Source organism: Chinchilla lanigera, unplaced genomic scaffold, assembly GCF_000276665.1.
Source record: "Chinchilla lanigera isolate Chin_1 unplaced genomic scaffold, ChiLan1.0 scaffold00063, whole genome shotgun sequence".
NCBI lineage: Eukaryota > Metazoa > Chordata > Mammalia > Rodentia > Chinchillidae > Chinchilla > Chinchilla lanigera.
In genome coordinates, this window is record NW_004955464.1 from 5775604 (window position 1) to 5794335 (window position 18732).

At 50.5% G+C, this 18732-nt stretch overlaps 1 long non-coding RNA gene across 1 annotated transcript; it reads left to right on the forward strand.

The window, feature by feature from the left end:
- The first annotated feature begins 321 nt into the window (after window positions 1-321).
- On the forward strand, window positions 322-2276 carry LOC106150079. Its single transcript, XR_001236670.1, has 3 exons — window positions 322-495; window positions 1113-1301; window positions 2009-2276. It is a non-coding gene; the product is annotated as an uncharacterized LOC106150079 (long non-coding RNA).
- The last annotated feature ends 16456 nt before the right edge of the window (window positions 2277-18732 follow it).

Below are 18732 nucleotides of genomic sequence, written 5' to 3' on the forward strand. Positions count from 1 at the left end.
ATGAATTTGGCCTAAATTCTTTAAAAATAAAAATCAGACTGGGACATTAGGAGACCAGGTTGGCGCCTGCTCGGAAGGGGCCCTTGTGTCTGGCACCTCTGTGAGGCCTGTTTCCTCCAGTTTCGGGGCCAGAGTCCTCCCCCTCTCCCCGTTCTTCCTTATGCCGTCTCAAGGCCCAGCCAGGAAGGAGCTGGCAGGGGAACAGCCGCTCGATCTCATTTGCCTTTCCCAGAGCCTGGCCTGCCTCAGAGGACGTGCCCCCCCACCCCGTGCCCGCCCCGCCCCGTTCCCTTTGCCCTGCTCCTGGCAGTGTCTCCACCCTCAAGGCTCCCAGACTCCCCCTCCGCTGCCGACTGCCCGGCTGCCCGCTCAGCTCTGCGTTCTCTGGCCCTCAGACACCCAACTGTGGCCACTGGGTGAGGTCTGGGGCACCGAACCACCAAACCACACATCTGCAAAGCGCGAGCTGGTGTCTCTTCACACACTGGCTGCCCGGTGAGTGCCATGCCCCGCCCCACCCGGCTGGCCCTTTCTCCTCTCTCTTCATCGCCCTCTAGTCCCTTTAGTGCTGCCCGCTGAGTTCTTCCCAGACCTTCCGGCTTCACTCCTCCTCACACCTGTGCCCCTGCGCCCTGTCCTGGTGCTTCCTGCTCATCCCCTGCCACCCTCCCTAGGCCCCTGCTGTGCGCTGAATGCTGGTGTCTCCCTGAGACTCGAGTGCAGGAAGCTGATTCCCCATGAGGTGTTAGGAAGCGGTGCTTTGGGGAAGTAAGTGAGTCATGAAGGCACCACCCTCACGGTCGTGGTTAAGGATAAGACAGGCTGGAGAGGGCGCTCTTGCCATGTGTGGGTGCAGGAAAAAAAAAACCGCCTCCGCAGAGAAGAGGCCCACACTGGAGAGACCAGATCCACTGCTCCCTTGATCTTGGACTTCCCGGTCTCCAGAATTATGGAGCAATAAACGTGTGCTGTTTATAAATTACCTAATCAGAAATAGTCTAGTACAGCAGCTCAGGTGGAAACCAGCCTCTTCCTGATGCCCTGTTCCTGCACCCAGAGCCCGCTGCCGCCACTCACCAAAGGCACTGCCTTGGTTGTTCTCTCACCTCTAGCCTGGTCTGGCTCCAGGCACTGCCTGGCCCAGAAGTGGTTATGACCGCCTGAGCTTGCTACCTGGGGTGCCAGAATGGGAGTGCAGGTGGAGAGGGGCAGAGAGCCTCCTTCAAACCCTGGGAGCTGGGGAGCCACTCCGTGCTGCCTGGGGATGGCACAAGGGAGCACAAATTCGGGCCAGCTCAGAGGTGGGTAGCGGTGTCCCTCATAGCCTTAATTTGCATGTCTCTAGTGAGCAGGGGTCTTGAGCATCCTCTCAGGTGCTCATTTGCCAATCATATGTCTCCTTTGGAAAAGGAAATATATGCCTGAATCTTATGTTCAGTTGTAAAAATTGGGCATGGTGGCACACACCTGTAATCCCAGCACTTTGGAGGCTGAGGCAGGAGGATTGCCATGAGTTAGAGGCCAGCCTGGCCTACATAGTGAGTTCAAGGCCAACCTGAACTACACAGTGAGACCCCTTCTCAAAAAACAAACAAATAAAAATTTTACTTTATCATCTTATTGAGCTGCAAGAGTCCTTTCTACAGTCTAGATACAAGTCTTTTGTTGAATATGCGTTGCTTGTGATTAAAGCTTTACTGAGACATAATTCACATACCTTAAATTTGACCTTCTTAAAATGTGTAATTCAGGGGCTGTTAGTATTTCCACAAAGTTGTCACTGACCATCACTGTGTTAGTAATTTGCTTTGCAAATATTTCCTGCTGATCTGTGCCTTGATTTTTTTCATTTTCTCTCTTATCAAATTATTTTGAAGACTAACCTTTATAACTGCAATAAAGTCCAATTGATTGAGTTTTTCTTTTATACTTTGAAATGTTTGTGTTGTAATTAGGAAGTCTTTGTCACCCAAAGTTCATTAAGGCTGTCTCCCATGTTTTCTTCTAGACGTTCTAGAGTTTTAGCTGTTATATTTGGAGATGCGAATCTTTTGAAATTAATTTTTGTACCTGGTACAAGAAAAAGGTGGAGGTTTGCTGTTCAGCCTTCTGCTCATACAGTCAATACAGCACCCTCTGTGGAAACGAGAGTCCTTGCACCTTTGTCAGAGCTCAGTGGACCTGGTATGTGTGGACCTTACAGGACCCTGTTCTGTTTCATTTGTCTGTTTTTATTTCAGTAACACATGTTCTTGTTTACTTTTGCCTTATATAAAGTTTTTAAACCAAGCAGTATGTATCTCCTGAGGTCATTCTTTTGTAAAGTTATTTTGTCCACTGAGCCCCTTTCACATTTACATGTACATTTTGGCGTCGACTTGCCAGTTTCTCCTACAAAAAGCCTGCTGGGTTTGACTGGGATTGCATGAGTCCTTAGATCAGTTTGAGGAGAGCTGACATCTAACAATATGGCCGTCTGTTCCATGAACACGAGGTGCTTCTCCATCAGTTACCTCCCAATTTCCCTGAGCAATATTTTGTAATTTTTGTTGTTTGGGTCTTGAATACCTCTTGACAATTTTTCTTGAGACAAAGTTTCACCATGTAGTGCAGGCTGGCTTCCAACTCACAGTGATCTTCCTGCCTTAGCCTCCAATTACAGCTGTGTACCACCCTGCCCAGCCCTTTTGACAAATTTATCCTTAAATATTTCACATTTGTAATTGAACTCAGGGCCTTCACACTGAACTTTATCCTTGGCCCTTTTTAAATTTTTTTTTTTTTCCCCAGATAGAATCTTGCTGAGTCACTAAATTGCCCAGGCTAGGCTCAGCCTTGTGATCCTCCTGCCTCAGCCTTTCCAAGTGCTAGGATTATAGGTGTACACCATCATGCCCACCTTGTGATTACTTTCAAACTACAAATTTCTAATGGTTTATTTCTAGTATGCACATACAGTGAACCCTCGAGTTATGACTGGCCTGACGTATGAACAATTTAGGTTATGACCGGAATTTTAGTTTTACCTTACAACCAAGGTCTTGAGTTATGACCCAAATGCTGGCTGCTTGAGCTTCCAGGTAGTCTCAGATACAAATTTAACCCTTAAAGAGTTCTGAAGGAACATTACAACATCCTTTCCTGTATTGGGTTGAGAGATCCCGGGCCAATGTCTCTCAAAGGACACTGAGGTCTGCCTGTACATAGGAGAGAGACTTTGAAGGCTGTGCAGAGGAGCCTGAGCCTTCAACTGACAACCTGAGTTACATGCAGCCCTCGGGAATGAATTGAGTTCACAAGCCAAAGGTCCATGGTATAATTATTACACTTCTAGTGTACAGAAATACAACTTGCTTGTGTGCTGACTTTGTACCCCTGTTAAAATCCTTTACTATTACTAGTCGTTTCTTGTAAGAAATGTAAAATTTTCCACATAGATGATTATGTCATTTAGGGATAAAGAAGTTTTACTTCTTCCTCTCTAATCTATAAGCAGATTTTTCCTGCCTTACTACACTGGTCAGAACCTTGAGTACAATATTGAATAGAAGCAATACACGGGCCTCTTTGTCTCATTCCTGATCGTTGAAGGAAAATGCTCAATATTTCACTATCAAGTAGCTGAGGCTTTGTACATACATTTTATTAGGCTGAGAAAATTCCCTTTTATTTTAGTTTGCTGGGAGCAATTTTTATCATGAATCGAATGTGGATGTTAAAGAAGTTACAAACATAATTATATGTTTTTCTTTTTTTAGTTTGTTAATACAGTAAATCTCATTAATTGGCTTTTATTTCATTTTATTTTATTGTGGTTATGGGGATTGAATCCAGGGCCTTTGTTCTATGCTACATTTCTAGACCTTTTTATGATTTTTTATTTTGAAACAGGATCTTGCTAAGTCTCTTATTGAACTGCCTGCTCAAACTTCAATTTTCCTGCCTCAGCCTCTCCGAGGGCTGGGATCACAGATGTGTGCCACTATGCCCAGCTATGATTGGCTTTTCAATATTAAGCCAAAGTTATATTCCTGGGATAAACTCCATTTGGTCAAAAGGATTATTATCCTTTTGATAACTTTTTGGATTCCATCAGATAAAATTTTCTTAAGGATGTCGTGTCCAGGGTGAATGGGAACAGGAGCTCCTAACTTGTGTGAATCCAGCCCATACAACCTGCTCCTTTGGGCAGTGTGTCCCCAGCCTGCCTGTCTCCTAACTCTTGCCTGATCCATTCAACCCTCCTCCCTTTGCCGGACCAGCATTGTCTTTCTGGGCCCCCCCTCTCTCCCTGGGTGCCCTGCCCTCTCATCATTTGACCACACAATTTTATGTCACATTCCTCCCTTAACATTTTAGCCTAAGGATGTTCATGTGACTTTAAACTTTCTGTAGGTGTCACGTAGAGATGTGACATTTTCTGTCAAGCCTGTGGCCGAGTGTCATTGACCCTGTCCTTGGGTCTGGACCGTCCCTGGCCGGGTCAGAGGAGGTAGGGCCCTGGATCCTCCCTCACACTTTTGTACCACTCTGATGGCTTCTTCACAGGTGACATTTTGTACACAAACTTCAATGAGGTGGTGATTAAGGACTGCAGAAGAAGCGTTTTTCAATTTAAACTTATTTTTTTCCCCTGAATGGAGCAGGTGTCTGGAAGTCACAGTGATAGGAATAAGGAGCTCACAGTATTCAACATTTTCCTGTAATTAAACTCATCTACTTTCTGAATGAGGCTCTGTGCCCAAAATAATAGCCAGAGCTCCCACTTGGGGAGCCCTCTGTCTGTGCGCCAGGGACTGTTGTGGGCCCCAGAGATGATGTTGTTCACTCTGGGACTTGGTAAACCCCAAGAAACCCTCTCCCCTGAGCCCAGAGCAGGCCGAGGCCTGGTGTTGGTCTGTCTGGTGCCAGTGGACGTCGGAGGGAGGAAGTGCAGGGAGCTCACGAAGAGGAGAGAGATAAGGTAAGCTGGCAGCACAACACTAATATGTACCACTTATTAAATCTCAGTGTTAAGTGCTTAATCTTCACAAAACCGCTCAAGGAACAGATTGGGAAATTGTGGCTGGGAGGTGAATCAACTTGCTCAAGGTCACACAGCAATTGGGAGGTGTTGCTGGGACTCTAACCTGGACAGTTGGACCACCCAGAACCATTTCTTTTAGCCACTACGATTGTTTAGCTGATAGAGGCCTGGCTACCCTTCTTTCCCCAAGAATCCCAGGAGAGCTGGGATGGGCCAGGCCCCCAGGAAAACCTCATTCTTTGAGCTGACCACTGAGTAGCCTGGACCCACTCAAAGTCATGAGCTGCCCAGAAGGCCGTTTCCATCCCGAGGCCGTCAGGAGGGCCCTCTGCCCAGCACAGGCCGTTTCTGCCTCTGTGCACGTGCTGGCCCCCAGCCCAGCCCTTTCCTTCTGTGAGCTCTGACAGCAGCAGAAATTCCATACGGTTTTCTGACCCGGAATTCTCCGGGTATTCTTCCACTCTACCCCTGAGGCCATGAAGGCCAGAGGTTAAGAGACAGTTTGTCCAAAGAAAGAGATGGAGGCAAGATTTGAACTGAGGTCGGTTTGGACAGAATTTGGTTGTGCTGTGACTCACGGGTGGAGAAAATCTTCACTGCGTGCCGACAGCCTTCTTGTCTCTCATCCCATTTGTGAATCCTCAAGTCCTTATCGAGCAAGTGGGGAGCAGAGGATGCCCGTTCCCCGGGGTGAGTGGCGGATCAAGGCAGATAACGGATATTGCGTTCTTAATCCAAGGCTGCCTTGACTACACAAATTAACTCTGAGGCTTCTTCTAAACCGTTCTGTGTCGATTCCCGGTACAAAAAAAACCAACAACTGTGGATTATTTATGGCCAGTATGGGTCGAGATCCTTGGTGAAAGGCAACAAAAACAGACTTACACAACACGAGCAGAACAGGGGCTCCTAGAAAAGAGCCCAGTTTGAGCCAGTGAGCACCAGCCACACCGTGCCTTCCAATCTGCCAGCTTCTGGTCCCCTGCTGGCACCGGCACCCAGACTCACTGACACCCAGGGGATTTTGATGTTGTCACCAACACAAATATCAGCGGGCACAAGGCCTCCCTGGGGCTCACAGGGTCCTGCATATGCTCAGTGCTTTCCTGTATTCGCTCCATTTGCAGATGTGGAAACTGAGGCAGAGAGGCACAGTAGGCTGCCTGAGATCCACAGCCAATAAGGAGGGGGCCCAGGCCTCCCGGCTGCCCGGTTCCAGGGCCCACGCTCTCAGCCACGCTACCAGTTTGCTTCTTGCCATGGTCTCTGATGATCCTTTCCGCCCTGTGCCCCTCCTTCAGGAGTCAAAGCCCCAGTCTAGTCCTGAGCTGATCTCATGTCCCCACTTTCAGGGAGAGGAGAGGAGATCAAATCCCTGCCTCAGCTTCCTGAGAGGGAGGTGTGGCTTTGTATCTGAGCTACCTGGAGATTCTCCTGAAGAAGGGAGAGCTTTTGGACGCAAGCAAACCTCGAAGATGCCACAGGATTCAGTCCTCACCGGAGCTCTGTGCCAGGTCCGCCCTCAAAGCCCTACGCCCTCATGTGGGAATCAAAGGCACACGGACTTCGGGCCCTTAGCGAATGGGAACTGCCTTTCCTGGCCTCCAGGGAGGAATGGGTAGCCTGTGGCAGGGCCGTGGTCCCCAATGGGGACAGCTGGGCGGGAGCCCTCCAGATACCCAGAGGTCATGTCCATCCAGGCTGGGCAGCCCCGCTGCCCACGCTGGTGTCCGAAGCCCCTGCTCCCAGAGCAGTGGCATCTCTCGCCATTTCCCTGAGAGACAGCGGCTGCTTCCCTGTCCCTGGAGGCGTGTCTCAAGGAGAGTGGAGCCGCTATCTTTGTTTGGCATTTTTCAATGTCAGCAGTAGAGAAGCAAATTCAGCCCAAAGGGCTGTTTAATTGCAATATAAAAAATCATGCTTTTTCAAGGGAAAAAGGAGAGCTCTCCACCCTTCAGTTTCCAGCGCAATACTGTATCTGCTGATTCCGTCTCATTCAAACCCAAACAAGCACATTCATCATTCCAAAAAGTGCCATTCAAGCGCTGCTCTCTGCAGGCCACACTTCGCCTGAAATGTTCCCAAGCCCAATTAAGCCTGGTGCGAGCTACTGAACCCAGAGGCACAAGCGCAGGGAAGAGGCTCCTGTGGCTCCCTGGAAAATGTTTTCTGGCTCCCCCAGGCCCCCGGGGGGGAAGGAAAATCAGCTGGAGCAAGTCAGAATTCCCAGCCAGGGCCTACTCCGAGCTGGCTGTCTCTGGGCTCGGGTCTCTATCTGTAAAACCGTTTCAGGCTGGGTCAGGGATAGCAAGTGGGTGACCGTGCACCCGTGCTCCCTGGCATGGCCCGTGCCCCCAGCTCTAAGTACTTGAGGTTTTATTTCCTGGCTCAGAGGCCTTCTCAGTGCAGCCCTCCATGAGCGCTCAGCACCCTGGCTACAAGAGTCTCCTGGGTCCCTTCCAGGTGATGCACTTGAACTTTGAAAGCAGCAACATGAGCTCACGGCCCTCACTGTGTGCTCCCTGAGCGCTCTGCCTTCTTGATCTCCTGAGCATTGCTGGTGTCCCTGTGTTATGGGACAGACAGAGTGAGGAACTTGTGCAAGGTTACACAGATAGTAAGTAATGAAGCGGGGATTCAGACTCAGGCTGTCCGTTTCCAAATTTTGAGCTCTTAACCCCATATCAGGACATATGTAAATCAGTCAGCACAAAAAATCCGTCCTCCAGGTGGACACGAGGCCACACCTGGGAGGCCCTTTTGTCTCCATCGCTTTGTGATCAATACATGTTTGGTGAATAAGCAAATGAACGGATAAATGAAGTGAAAACTAGAAAAACATTGGAGAGAATAATAATGATATTAATAAAGGCTGCTCATTACTAAGTGTTGTGTACCATGCACAATGCTGCTGCACTGGGAAAGAGCTCAATAAGTGTTTGTTGAAAAATGGTGTAGTAATACCTGCCCTCCATGTCCCCTGCCTGTGCCTAGCCTTGTTTCTGCCTCCTCGTGAAGGCCAGAGACAGGGAAAGGAACGTTGTGAGCCCACAGGTGAGACCTTGCATTTATTTTTTAATATGACTTGTAGAAACTTGTCTTATACGCAAGCTCTGATAAAACACTCCCACAAAGCAGTATCTGCCCTTCTGAGTTGCAAAGTATTATAACTTTCTGTCCTATTCTAGCAAAAGAATTATGTCAGTCATTATGTCATTTGGAAAACATCACATCACTTGAAGGTTACAAATTAATAACTAATTACACTGACTGATAACAAATTAACCCTAGCTGTACAGTCACCACCAGTATTGCAGCTTGTCACCCTTCAGACTCCTACAGGGGTTACCGTCTGTATTTTTTATTTTTTATTTTGGTACTGGAAATCGAACTCACGACCTTGCACTTGCCAAGCAGGTGCTGTGCCACTGAGCTATATCCCCGGCCCTTGTCTGTATTTTTTAAACAACGGACCTGAGACCCACTCAGCAGTGTGTGCCTGGTGTATCAGTCAACTGCGGTTGCAGAACCATCTGAAATCCCCAGCAGTGCAGAATAAGAAACATCTATTTCTCATGAGACTGTGGTTTGGCTGGAAGGACTGCGAGTTCCCTTCCTCATCCTGTGAGTGTTGGGCCATAAGGGACCTGTTCTTCCACCCATAATGGCAGTGGCACAAAAGATTGAGCCCTGCTGCAAAGCACATTTCCAGCCTTTGCTTGCTTCCCATCTGCCAAGCCCCAAGTCACGGGGATGCACTGCTGCACTTTCAATTACGACTTCGGGCTCCTCGGAGGAAGAGAGCAGCTCAGGGCTGCGCACGGCAGCAAGAGCGCGCTGCGCAGTTCATGTGGGCTGCTTCCGGGTGTGGAGTCAGATAAAACCCATATTCAAGAGCCGCTGTCTACATCTTCTATGGCAAGACTTCTACTTCTTTGTTTTTGTGCTTCCAGTGAACTCAGTCCTTTATGAAAGGAAGCAGGGAAGAAGGATGGAGGATTTGGATGTGGACAAAAGGCCTCACATCTCTAAGTTGAAATTCCTTCACCTTCAAAATGATGATACAGATAAATACAATTTAACATGCTGCCGAGGGACAAAATCAATCAGGTTCCGGCAAGGCACGCAGGTGGTGTCTCGCACTTGCAGCTCTGCGCTGGGGTCTCACGTGTATGTGTGTGCACACGGGGTGCATGGACAGATGTCGGGAGAGGGTTTGTTTCAATTATAGAAGTGCTCACCTCACACCGGCAGGGTCAGAGTGATTCGTTTTCTCCGTGTGCTTTTGCTGTTCTGTGTCAAAGTTTTTAGCAGGACAATGCACTGCAAAGTTCATCAGAGAAAGTAACAAGGGCAGTCACATTTTGCTAAACAAAAACCAAAGCCACTGGTGCCAACCCCCCCCACCCCTGCCCCCAGTGCCCTCTGATGGAGGAGTCTCTGCCCCTGGCTGGCCCCCTTGGGAGCCCAGGCCCGCTTATCTCCCAGATAGGTGCAACCAGGCACACTCCTTCCACATCCCAGCCTCCGGCCCTTCCTCCTCCTGCTCACCGCCCTGAACACTCAGGACATCTTATCTGTCACATTTCATTGCTCTTCCCCATTCCCATGACCTTTAATGGTGTGGAGTTCATCTTCACTAACACCCTGTGAGGCTGAAAGGCATCGCTCGCTCATTTGCCTGAGTGTCCACCCTCTAGCCACTCGCTCATGAAAGACTCACCGAAGTCTGCTCTGCTCTAGAGTCTGCACTGGCTGCCAAGGACTCAGAGCTAAGTCAGATGTCAGCCCTCAAACGATTCCAGCCCAAACTGTGCCATGGAAGACTTCAAATGTCCTGTGGAACCGCCAAGTTCACAAATAGGAAAATACCAATCATCACCTTACAGAACAGATGAGGCATGACAAAGCTAGCTTAGAGGGCCTTGGAGGGTCTTAGAGGGCTCTTTGAGGGACAGCAAATACCTAGTGCAGGGGGCGTCACTCCTCCCCTTTCATGACCATGGCAGACATCACTAATCAAGCAGGCATCTTCCCCCATGCACTTTGGAGTCACTGTCTGCCAGTCCCATCCTCCCTTGGTTCCTATGGGCTGTGGAGGCTGGGCCCCCCACTGATACCCATATCCACGGGCGCACAAGTCTCCTCCAAAAAATGATGCACTATTTGCACATAAGGTTACACCATCCTGTGTACCTTAAACCCTCTCTAGATTACTCATGCTACCTGATAACAGTGTAAATGCTAGGTAAACTGTTACACTGTATTGTTTAGGAAATAATAGCAAAAAAGTATGTTTATGTTCAGTACAGACACAATTTTTTTGTCTGAGTAGTGTTCATCCCCAGTTGATTGAATCTGAAGTTGAGTTAGCCATAGATATAGAGAGCTGTTCTAGGCAGCTGCCCCAGGCAATTGGAACAACCTCAAATCCAGTCCCTGATAGGAGAATGGGGAGAGAGGCTCAGAGGCAAGGAAGTCCACTCCCTGTCCCTTGCTGATAGGCACAGAGGGACCTGACTATAGAGGGGCGGGGTCAGAGTTCACCATGCGTGGCTCCAGCCTGGCTCCCTGCATCTTTGAAAGGTGGACTGCTGCACATGGGTGAGGAGGAGGGCTGATCCTCAGCTGAAGAAATCTAGGAGGCATTGTGGCAGGTGGCTTTTTGGCAGACCTCATAAATTGCCAAGAGGATTAGGGAAAAGAAATAATGCAGAAGATGCCAGGTCCTCACACAGTAACAGGTCCTGTTGTGACTTGCATCTAGATGTTCCCCTAAAGCTTCATGCGGTCACAGGTGGGGCTTTTTCAGAGGTGGCTTGATCTAGAGTGTGTGATGCTGGGATTAATGGTGTGTGATTGCTAAATCAGTCCACTGATTGGTTTGGCATCTGCCCTAATCCTGGTAGCTTAGATAAAAATATAAAAGGGGCAGAAAGAAACTGCTAAGGATCTTGCTTGCTTTGCTACCTTCTGCCTACCATGGACTGTTTCTCCTCTGTGATGCCCCTCCGCCACCCCGCCTTGGAGACAGCTGATTATGGACTGAAACCTCTACAAACTGTGAGCCAAGTAAACTTTTCCTCCCTTAACTTGTGGGTGTCGGGTATTTCGTATCAGCAACAAGAAAAGTAACTAAGACAGGCCCCTACCTGTGACCCTGCGGTGGGAACCAGACAAGAGTCTAGCACACAGGGCAGTTGATATATGGCCTGTGTGTGATGCATGGCTGGCTCTGGGATTGGCCTTAGCGGCCCAGGTGCCTGGGTGAGGTGGTTGGCAGCCAGGCAGCCAGAGAGGCTCTGGCCCCTTCAGAGTCCACAGAGGCGCTCAGGGTCTCTCAGTCTCACCTTGGCCCAGCCTTGGGCACCATTCCTTCCAGCTTTAATCAACGGCTGCGGCAGGTCGCCCAGCTCTGCAGTCAACAGCTGGAGGTCTCAACCAGATGCCCCAGGCAGTGCAAAGTGACACCTTCCTCCTGTCTCCTGTGGTCACTTGACACTCAGTAAATTGCTTTTCATGGCCCACCTCAGGATGAGTGAGTTCCGAAGTGCAGGCAGCATGGGGCAGCTGGCAAGGGGGAGTGGAGGTGGCGGCTGCTCCGTGGTACTGCTGCACCATGCACGGCACTCAGCCTGGCCAGAGCAAAGCCACTACGGAGCTGCATGGGCGCCCTAGGCCGAGGTGTCTCCAGAGATGCGTGGAAGTGATTCCCTGCAGGAAGCACAGGCTGACACTGGCTGCTAGAGCTGATGCTTGTTTCCTGCTCTCTGAAATTAGTGCAGTAGCCTCTCCCAGCTGTCCTAAGGACTAAATAAACAAAAGCCGTAACAATTAAAACAATGCTTCCACTGGTACAGTGTGTTATAGCTAGACTGCTCTTTGCCTGCCAGAAAGAGATGGAGCACTCTTACCGCCCCCCCGCAGGGGGCAGGGTTAGTGAGGGGCAGGGAGGGGCTGGGGCCTCCAGAGGAAGCCAGCTCTCCTGCCAGGGAGAAGAGAGGGAAGGGAAACGTCACACCTGGATGTGGGCTGGCTGCTGCACAGCATGTCCTGGTGTTCCTCATAACCAGTCCTGGGTAGATAGGGATGGACACCTCATCTCACAGAGGGAGGAGCGGGGGTGCACGGAGAGCAAGAAGACTAGGAAGTGGCAGAACCAGTATCCGGGCTGTTCTGGGGTAGGAGCGGGTGGTGGGAACAGACGGACAGTGACGTGGGTCTTGGCTATGTGGATAGACAGGTGAGTAGACAACAGATGGTGGTGGGTGATGAATTTGGAGAGTGCAGGTTAAGCTATAAGTTAATGATAAAGCAAAAGATTGGGCCAGACTTTATCCCCAAAGCCCAGGGCTCCTGCCAGGCCCTCCCTGGACCAGGCTGTACTGGGCCTCTTAGCCAGGCCAGGAGGCCGTTACCTGTGCCCAGAGCCCCTCAAGGCCTGGGTCCAGAGCTGGGGCGGAAGGCGGGCACATGAGCAGTAAATGAGGCTGATTTCCACTCTGCTTCTCCTGTGGGAGGCCTCCGCCTCCTCTTGTCTCCACGCTGCTCTCTGTCTCCAGAGGTGTGAAGGCACAGGTCGAGGGCCATCTGGCAGGGAAGTGGGAGTTCTGGGTTGGGTGTTGTCTGTATTGGAGAGGCTCGGGCCTCCAGAACAGTCACAGCTTACTCCTGCTGATGAGAGGAAGGCCCCCTGGGGCGGCGTGGAGGGGAGGGATGTGCATTCCCTGGGCGACCTGGAGTAGCCGGTGGGCAGCGTTATTTCCCCAGCTCCGCTCCCTGCTGCGTCTCATCATCAAAGCACAGCCTCCTCCATTATTCACCAGGCCGCGCTCCCCCACACCTCACGCGGCCACTCCTCCCTGGAGCCTTGAACATCAAACACTTCTCTCTATATACATCTGTTTTATTTTTAAATATACTCATTTCCTTCCTCATCTCCTAGTCCACTTGCAGGGACAGCTTTTTCTTCTAGTCGCTCAGGCAAACCTCAAACCTTGGATTCATCCTAGAAGAATCTGTCTCTCCCACCCACATCCACCCAGCAGACCTTCAGGCATCTCCTTTAGGGTCCTGTGTTCCAGCGCTTCTCGCATCCTGGTGGAGCCCCCACTTCCACTGCCCACGGTGCTTGCAGTCTCCTCATGCTCAGCAGAGGGGCAAGTTTATCCAAACCTGGGCCGCTGCCTCCAGGCTCAGACCCTTGCTTGGCTTCCAGCTCCCTGGGTTCAAAACCAAAAGGTCCCAGCTGTCCTGGCCCCAAGCCCTCTCTGAGGCCCATACACTTTCTAATACCTCTCCCACCTTCCTGGCCTCCAGGATACTCCCGGAGCCCTCTGTGAAATGCTCCCTCCTCAGGGCAGCCCTGGGGATCCTTCTTGGCTGAGCTCACCCACCAGCCTCCTGCACATAGCACCCTGCCTCCTGCATCCAGCCTGCTTCCCTGCTCGCCTTGCCCTTCGGGGCTGTGCACACCTTCCTGCTCTGTAACTTGCTTATTTACCGTGTCTGCTGTTCATCGTGCCCTGCCCAGGTTCAACAAATGCAGAAGTTTTTATTTCTCTTATCCATCTTTGCATCTGAAAATCTAGAACAGTCTGGTATATTGCAGCCACACAGTAAGTACTTGTGAGACAAGCGGTTGTTAGGAACGCCTTCTCTGCGGAGGTGGTCGACCATGTGGTTAGAAATAGGGAGAACAGGGCTGGGGATTTAGCTCAGCGGCACAATGCCTTCCTGGCAAGTGCGAGGTTGTGAGTTCGACTCCTGGTACTGGAAAAAAACAAAAAACAAACAAACAAACAAACAAAAAGAAATAGGGAGAACAGAAGAAAGTTAGAAGTAGCATTATCAGTTGAACACAGTTCCCCATCAATATTTTGGGGTCATCTTGTCCCTTTTGTTAAAATTTAAGTACGAGTGCCAGGAATTGCTTGTCTTCTTCACTGTCTAAGACAATATCTAAATCTCATTGTAATCTTTTCCACAACAACCTGTGTGGCAGATGTTGTATCTATTTTTCAAACAAAAATAGAGAGGCCCTGAGAGACGAAGAAATTTGCCAAAGCCTAAATAGTTAATCTTAAGATCTTGTTATGGCTTGTGTCTGAATGTCCCCTCAAAGCCTCATGCAGTCATGGGGTGAGCTTCTAGAGTTATGATCGATTCCTGGTCCAATGTTGGAATTACGGATGTGAGTGCTACACTTGCCCTGGGGCGGGTAATTTGCATACAATGTAAGGGAGGGAAAGAGGCTTGCTCTTCCAGCTGCCGCTCCTCCCTTTTGCTGTTGTTGCTTTTACTGTTTTCCACCGTCTGAACGGTTGCCCTCTGCCATGTGCCACCCTGCCTTGGAGCCAGCTGAGTATGGACTGGAACCTCCACAAACTGTGAGCTAAATAAACCTTTCCTTCCTTATTTTTGGGCATCAGGTATCTTGTCTCAGCAGTAAGAGAAAAATAACCAAGACAGAACTGCAGTAGCCCTGGGCATAACATTTTTTGTCAGCCCCTTTCCACTTAATTATTATCAGGATAATGTTCACCTTTCATTAAAACTATTCGCAAACACAATTTTTAATTACTACGTGAAAATAGTTTGCCAAGAAGATATGTTATTATCCCTCTAATCTATCCCTTGTTTAGAATTTTGGGTATTTCTAACTTTTGTGTTTAAGAAATTCACTTCTTATCATAAATAATAAATGAATGTTGTGAAACACAAAGCTTCCCTCACATTTCTGATTATTACTTTCATCTGTATTTTTAGAAAGGAAAGCCTTAGAGAGGAAGCTGCACAAACTTCAGGAAAGCTCCTGGGGCTGGGGATGTGACTGTGGTGGGGAGCCGCTGGGTTCACTTTCCAGGGCCACACACAAAGTATACTTCTAGATCTAGATGCCTGTTACTAAACGCAATGCCCCAGCCCAGAGTGTGTGTGTGTGTGTGTGTGTGTGTGTGTGTGTGTGTGTGTTAGGCCAGCTGTGGGAGAGGAAGGTAGGGGCCTCTCAGACTTTTTCCCTGCAGTGTCTTTGACCTACTCGAGGGCCAGGATGGGCTCACATTTCTCGGGGTGGGTGAGACCTTTGTTCATTATTGAAGCCCCAGCCCTCCATGTGGCGATAGCCAAGGCCTTCAGCCCACCGCATTAATATTGCAGGCAGCTCCTGAGGACCTAAATATTTGATCAGAGTACATGCCGGGCTGCCAGTGAGCTGCGTTCAGAGCAAATTAAACCCTCCTCTCCTTCAGCTGTTTGCAAGGCAGCATGCTTGAGCCCTGACCACTGTCTGATGATGTGGCCAGTTTCTGTGGAGAGCTAATCACAGTGGGAAGGCAGGTTAAAACAACGATGCATATTACAGCAGCCCCAGGCTTCATTCTTGATGTCGCATGTCTCATAGCCTGCAACCAGAATCTGCCTCTGAGTAGGAGGAGGGCCAGGATCCACCACGCCCAGCCCCAGGCTGAGTGCACAGTAGGCCTGGGAAGTGGACTTGTCCTTAGCAACAGGTGACATTCATTCAATTCGTCCACTCACTTCTTATTAAGCAGCTCCTGAGCACCAGGCCTCGTGCTTTGTATTCTGCCCTTAGAACAGCACTTAACACAGAATGTTTTTAAAGGATTGGAGGAGAAATTATTGTTATATTCTTTTATTATCCCAAATCTAGGGACGAGGTCACTATTCCCATTTTACAGATGGGGAAACAGAGACTGAAAGACTCAACTAAGTTTGCAAGAGGTTGACCACAGACTGGACCATCCTTTTCACGCTTAGAACTGGATGTGATTCCCTGGAGCCGTCTCAGATCCTAAGAATCCTAATTATTGCCACTTCTGGGACATGTCCCTGTGAAAGTGTGAAAGGTGTGCAAAGATTTGGCCACCGTGTGTTCCTCCTGGTGGTGACAACAATAATGCTGCATCCCATGGCTGGATCCAATCACGCAGACAGTAACTGATGGCTTCTTTCCCCCCTGCCTTCATTCCTCTTGCCATTTATCATCCAGACACATTAAGAAAACCAGAGGCAGCCAGATGTGGTGGTGTACGCCTGCAATCTCAGCTACTTGGGAGGCTGAGGCAGGAGGGTTGCAAGTTTGAGTACAGCTTGGGAAACTTAGCAAGACTCCACCTTAAATATAAATAAATAAATAAATAGGATCAGAGTATCCTGCCTCTACCTTAAACCCTAGAAATGACTTCCCCTCACATTTTGAGCAGAACTCAGACTCCTAAGCACACCGCGCTGCCCTTCTCTCCAGTGTCTGTTTCTCAGGGGTGTCAGCTCGTTCGTCTCCCTTTCCCCACCTTCTCCTACCCTCTGCTGGTCTCAGCAACACCTTCCTCCCCTTGGACCTCCAGCAGGGTGGCCTCCCTGCCTCAGTCTCCGTTCCTGCACTGTTTGAGCTTCTCAGTAAGGTCTCCTACTTTGTGAGTTAGGGTTTGTTGTCCACTTGAAACTTCAAAGGCGCATGGGGACAGGGCCTCTTCCTGTTCGCTGCTGTGCAGGGCACTCACGCTGGGCGTCGTGGGAGGAGAGAAGGGAGGGTGAGCACGAGGGGGGTGTGGAGGTTGTGGTTGGCTCCCAGCTGGGTTTGGAGCACAGCTGACAGCAAAAGGCCCCGGCATGGACCAGAGGTGGGGCCTGGGGCTGTGGGGTCTCTCGCTGCACTGCCGGAGAGAAGAGAGGTACAGGGGCCTTCGCCCTTTGGACACGTGAGCCGCTGCAGGCCTGGGGCTGGAGGCCCAGTCCCCACCCCTTCCACAGCCAGGTGAGGCCACCAGCCCTGCTTGTCATTCTGGCCACGCTTCCCTCCCTCGAGCTTCCTGCTGTGCCAGGAGTGGTTTAGTGATAACGTCCAAATAAATTATTGAAGCGACTTTCTGTGAGGCGTAGATGAAACCTGTGGGGGCAGGCGCTGGGGGAGGCTGAGCTCTGCACTTGCCACCAGGACCCTTTCCTCCCAGCCCCTGAGGCCAGAGGGGCACGAATTAGCTGGCAGTCACACAGAGCGGTGAAGGAACCATGTGCCTCTGACTCTCGGCTTAAAGAGGCCACAGAGTGAGGCCGCGTGGGGTCCAGACCTGAGATGACAGGAAGGAGCCTCCCCCAGAAGTCCCACAGAATTGGGGTGGGGAGTGCAGGGAGCATGGGGGACACTGCGGAGTCCCCAAGAGGCATGTGGTTGATGCCTGAGGAGACAGCTAAGGACAAACATCAGGGCTGGGGCTCTGGGCCCCGGTGCGGCACACTGGGGACCGTGATGATTCTGCCCAAGGCCGGCAGCAGCACCCTGAACTGGAGGATGACAGCATGGCCCTCTCAGCTGGTGCAGTGACGTGGGACCTGGTGACCTCAGAGCAGGGTGGAGTTGAGCCCACACACAGGGCTGGGGGACGTGAGCAGTGCCTTCCTGCTTTTCTCAGGAGTCGGCTCCATGGTGCTGAGAGGGAGGGCCTGTGTCTTAGGCTGAGGACCAGGGCCATCGATGCCGGTTACTGCCACCCCTACTGTCCCCAGCTCACTGTGCAGGCTTGATCTATGGTTCTGAGGCCCCTGGGGTCCTCCGGCTTTGGGAGAGGGTGAAACCGTGTGGCTACCCTGCCTGAGCTGCTTGTTTCACAGCCCACATAACCCCTACGCCCAGTAAAGGCGCCTGTCCTCTCTCCCCAAGCTTTCCTGGTAGTTCCCTCACAAGTGTAATTTCCCCAAGGAGCCTTTGAAATCCAGACCAAGGTAAGCATCTAGCGGACTTCTGCGTGGGCCTTGCCATAGGCCTCCCCTGAGCAGGGGAACAGAGCCTTGCTTGGCAGAGAGCGGGGAAATGCCACCCTCTGATCGGCAGCATTCTTTGGGGCTGCTGCAACTTAAGAGTGACTCTTCCTCAGTCCGCAGGTAAACGACAGGGCTGACCACAAGGGGCAGAGCAGAGCCTAGTCAGTCTTGGGCAGGGGTAAGGCTGCAGGGGGGATTCTTAGCTGGAGAATGAGTCCCTGAGCCTTAGAGTTCCTTCTAAAACTGTCAAGGGCAAGTGAGTGCCTACAGGTGGGCACTGCTCAGAATGTCTTTGAAATGTGTGTTTGGACACGGTGTGGGGCAAAGAACTTAAGCCAAGCAAGCTGAGGTCCTGACTGCTGTGTGCTAGCTGTGTGAGGCCCAGTTCTAGTAAGGCCCAATTCTAGTAAGCAAACTCCAATCTACTACTTCTAGTGCAACCCTCAGCAAGAATAAAGAGACAGACATATCTGTAGCTGTGGGGAGCCAAGGGAGTCCTAAGTCCAGTCATAACAATGGCTAACCCGAATAAAGGCCTTGACCCTGGGCTGAACTGGGGTTTTATTAATTCGTGAAGAGGGGCGTGGCTCGGGGCTGAGTGACTGTGAGAATGGCGGGAAGTGCATGAGTACTGTGAGCTGGGCTGGGTAGGAGGCACAATGGCACCGCTGTAATACGCAGAGAGAGGTGTGCAGAAAGAGTACTGGATTCCAGTAACAGGCGGCCTCTAAGTTTGGAGGAGTCTGCATAACACAGTGTGAGGAAGTCTATTGTGTTTTTGGTTGTTGGGCTCAGCTTTGATGTCTGGCCTTCCTGCCCTGGGACATCAAGGCCTCTTTCTTGAGGCTCAGTCTCAGCCTGGCTCATGCGTAGTAGTAGGGAGCTCTAGGCAGCACATCACTGACCTGTCGGATTGCTTCATAGGC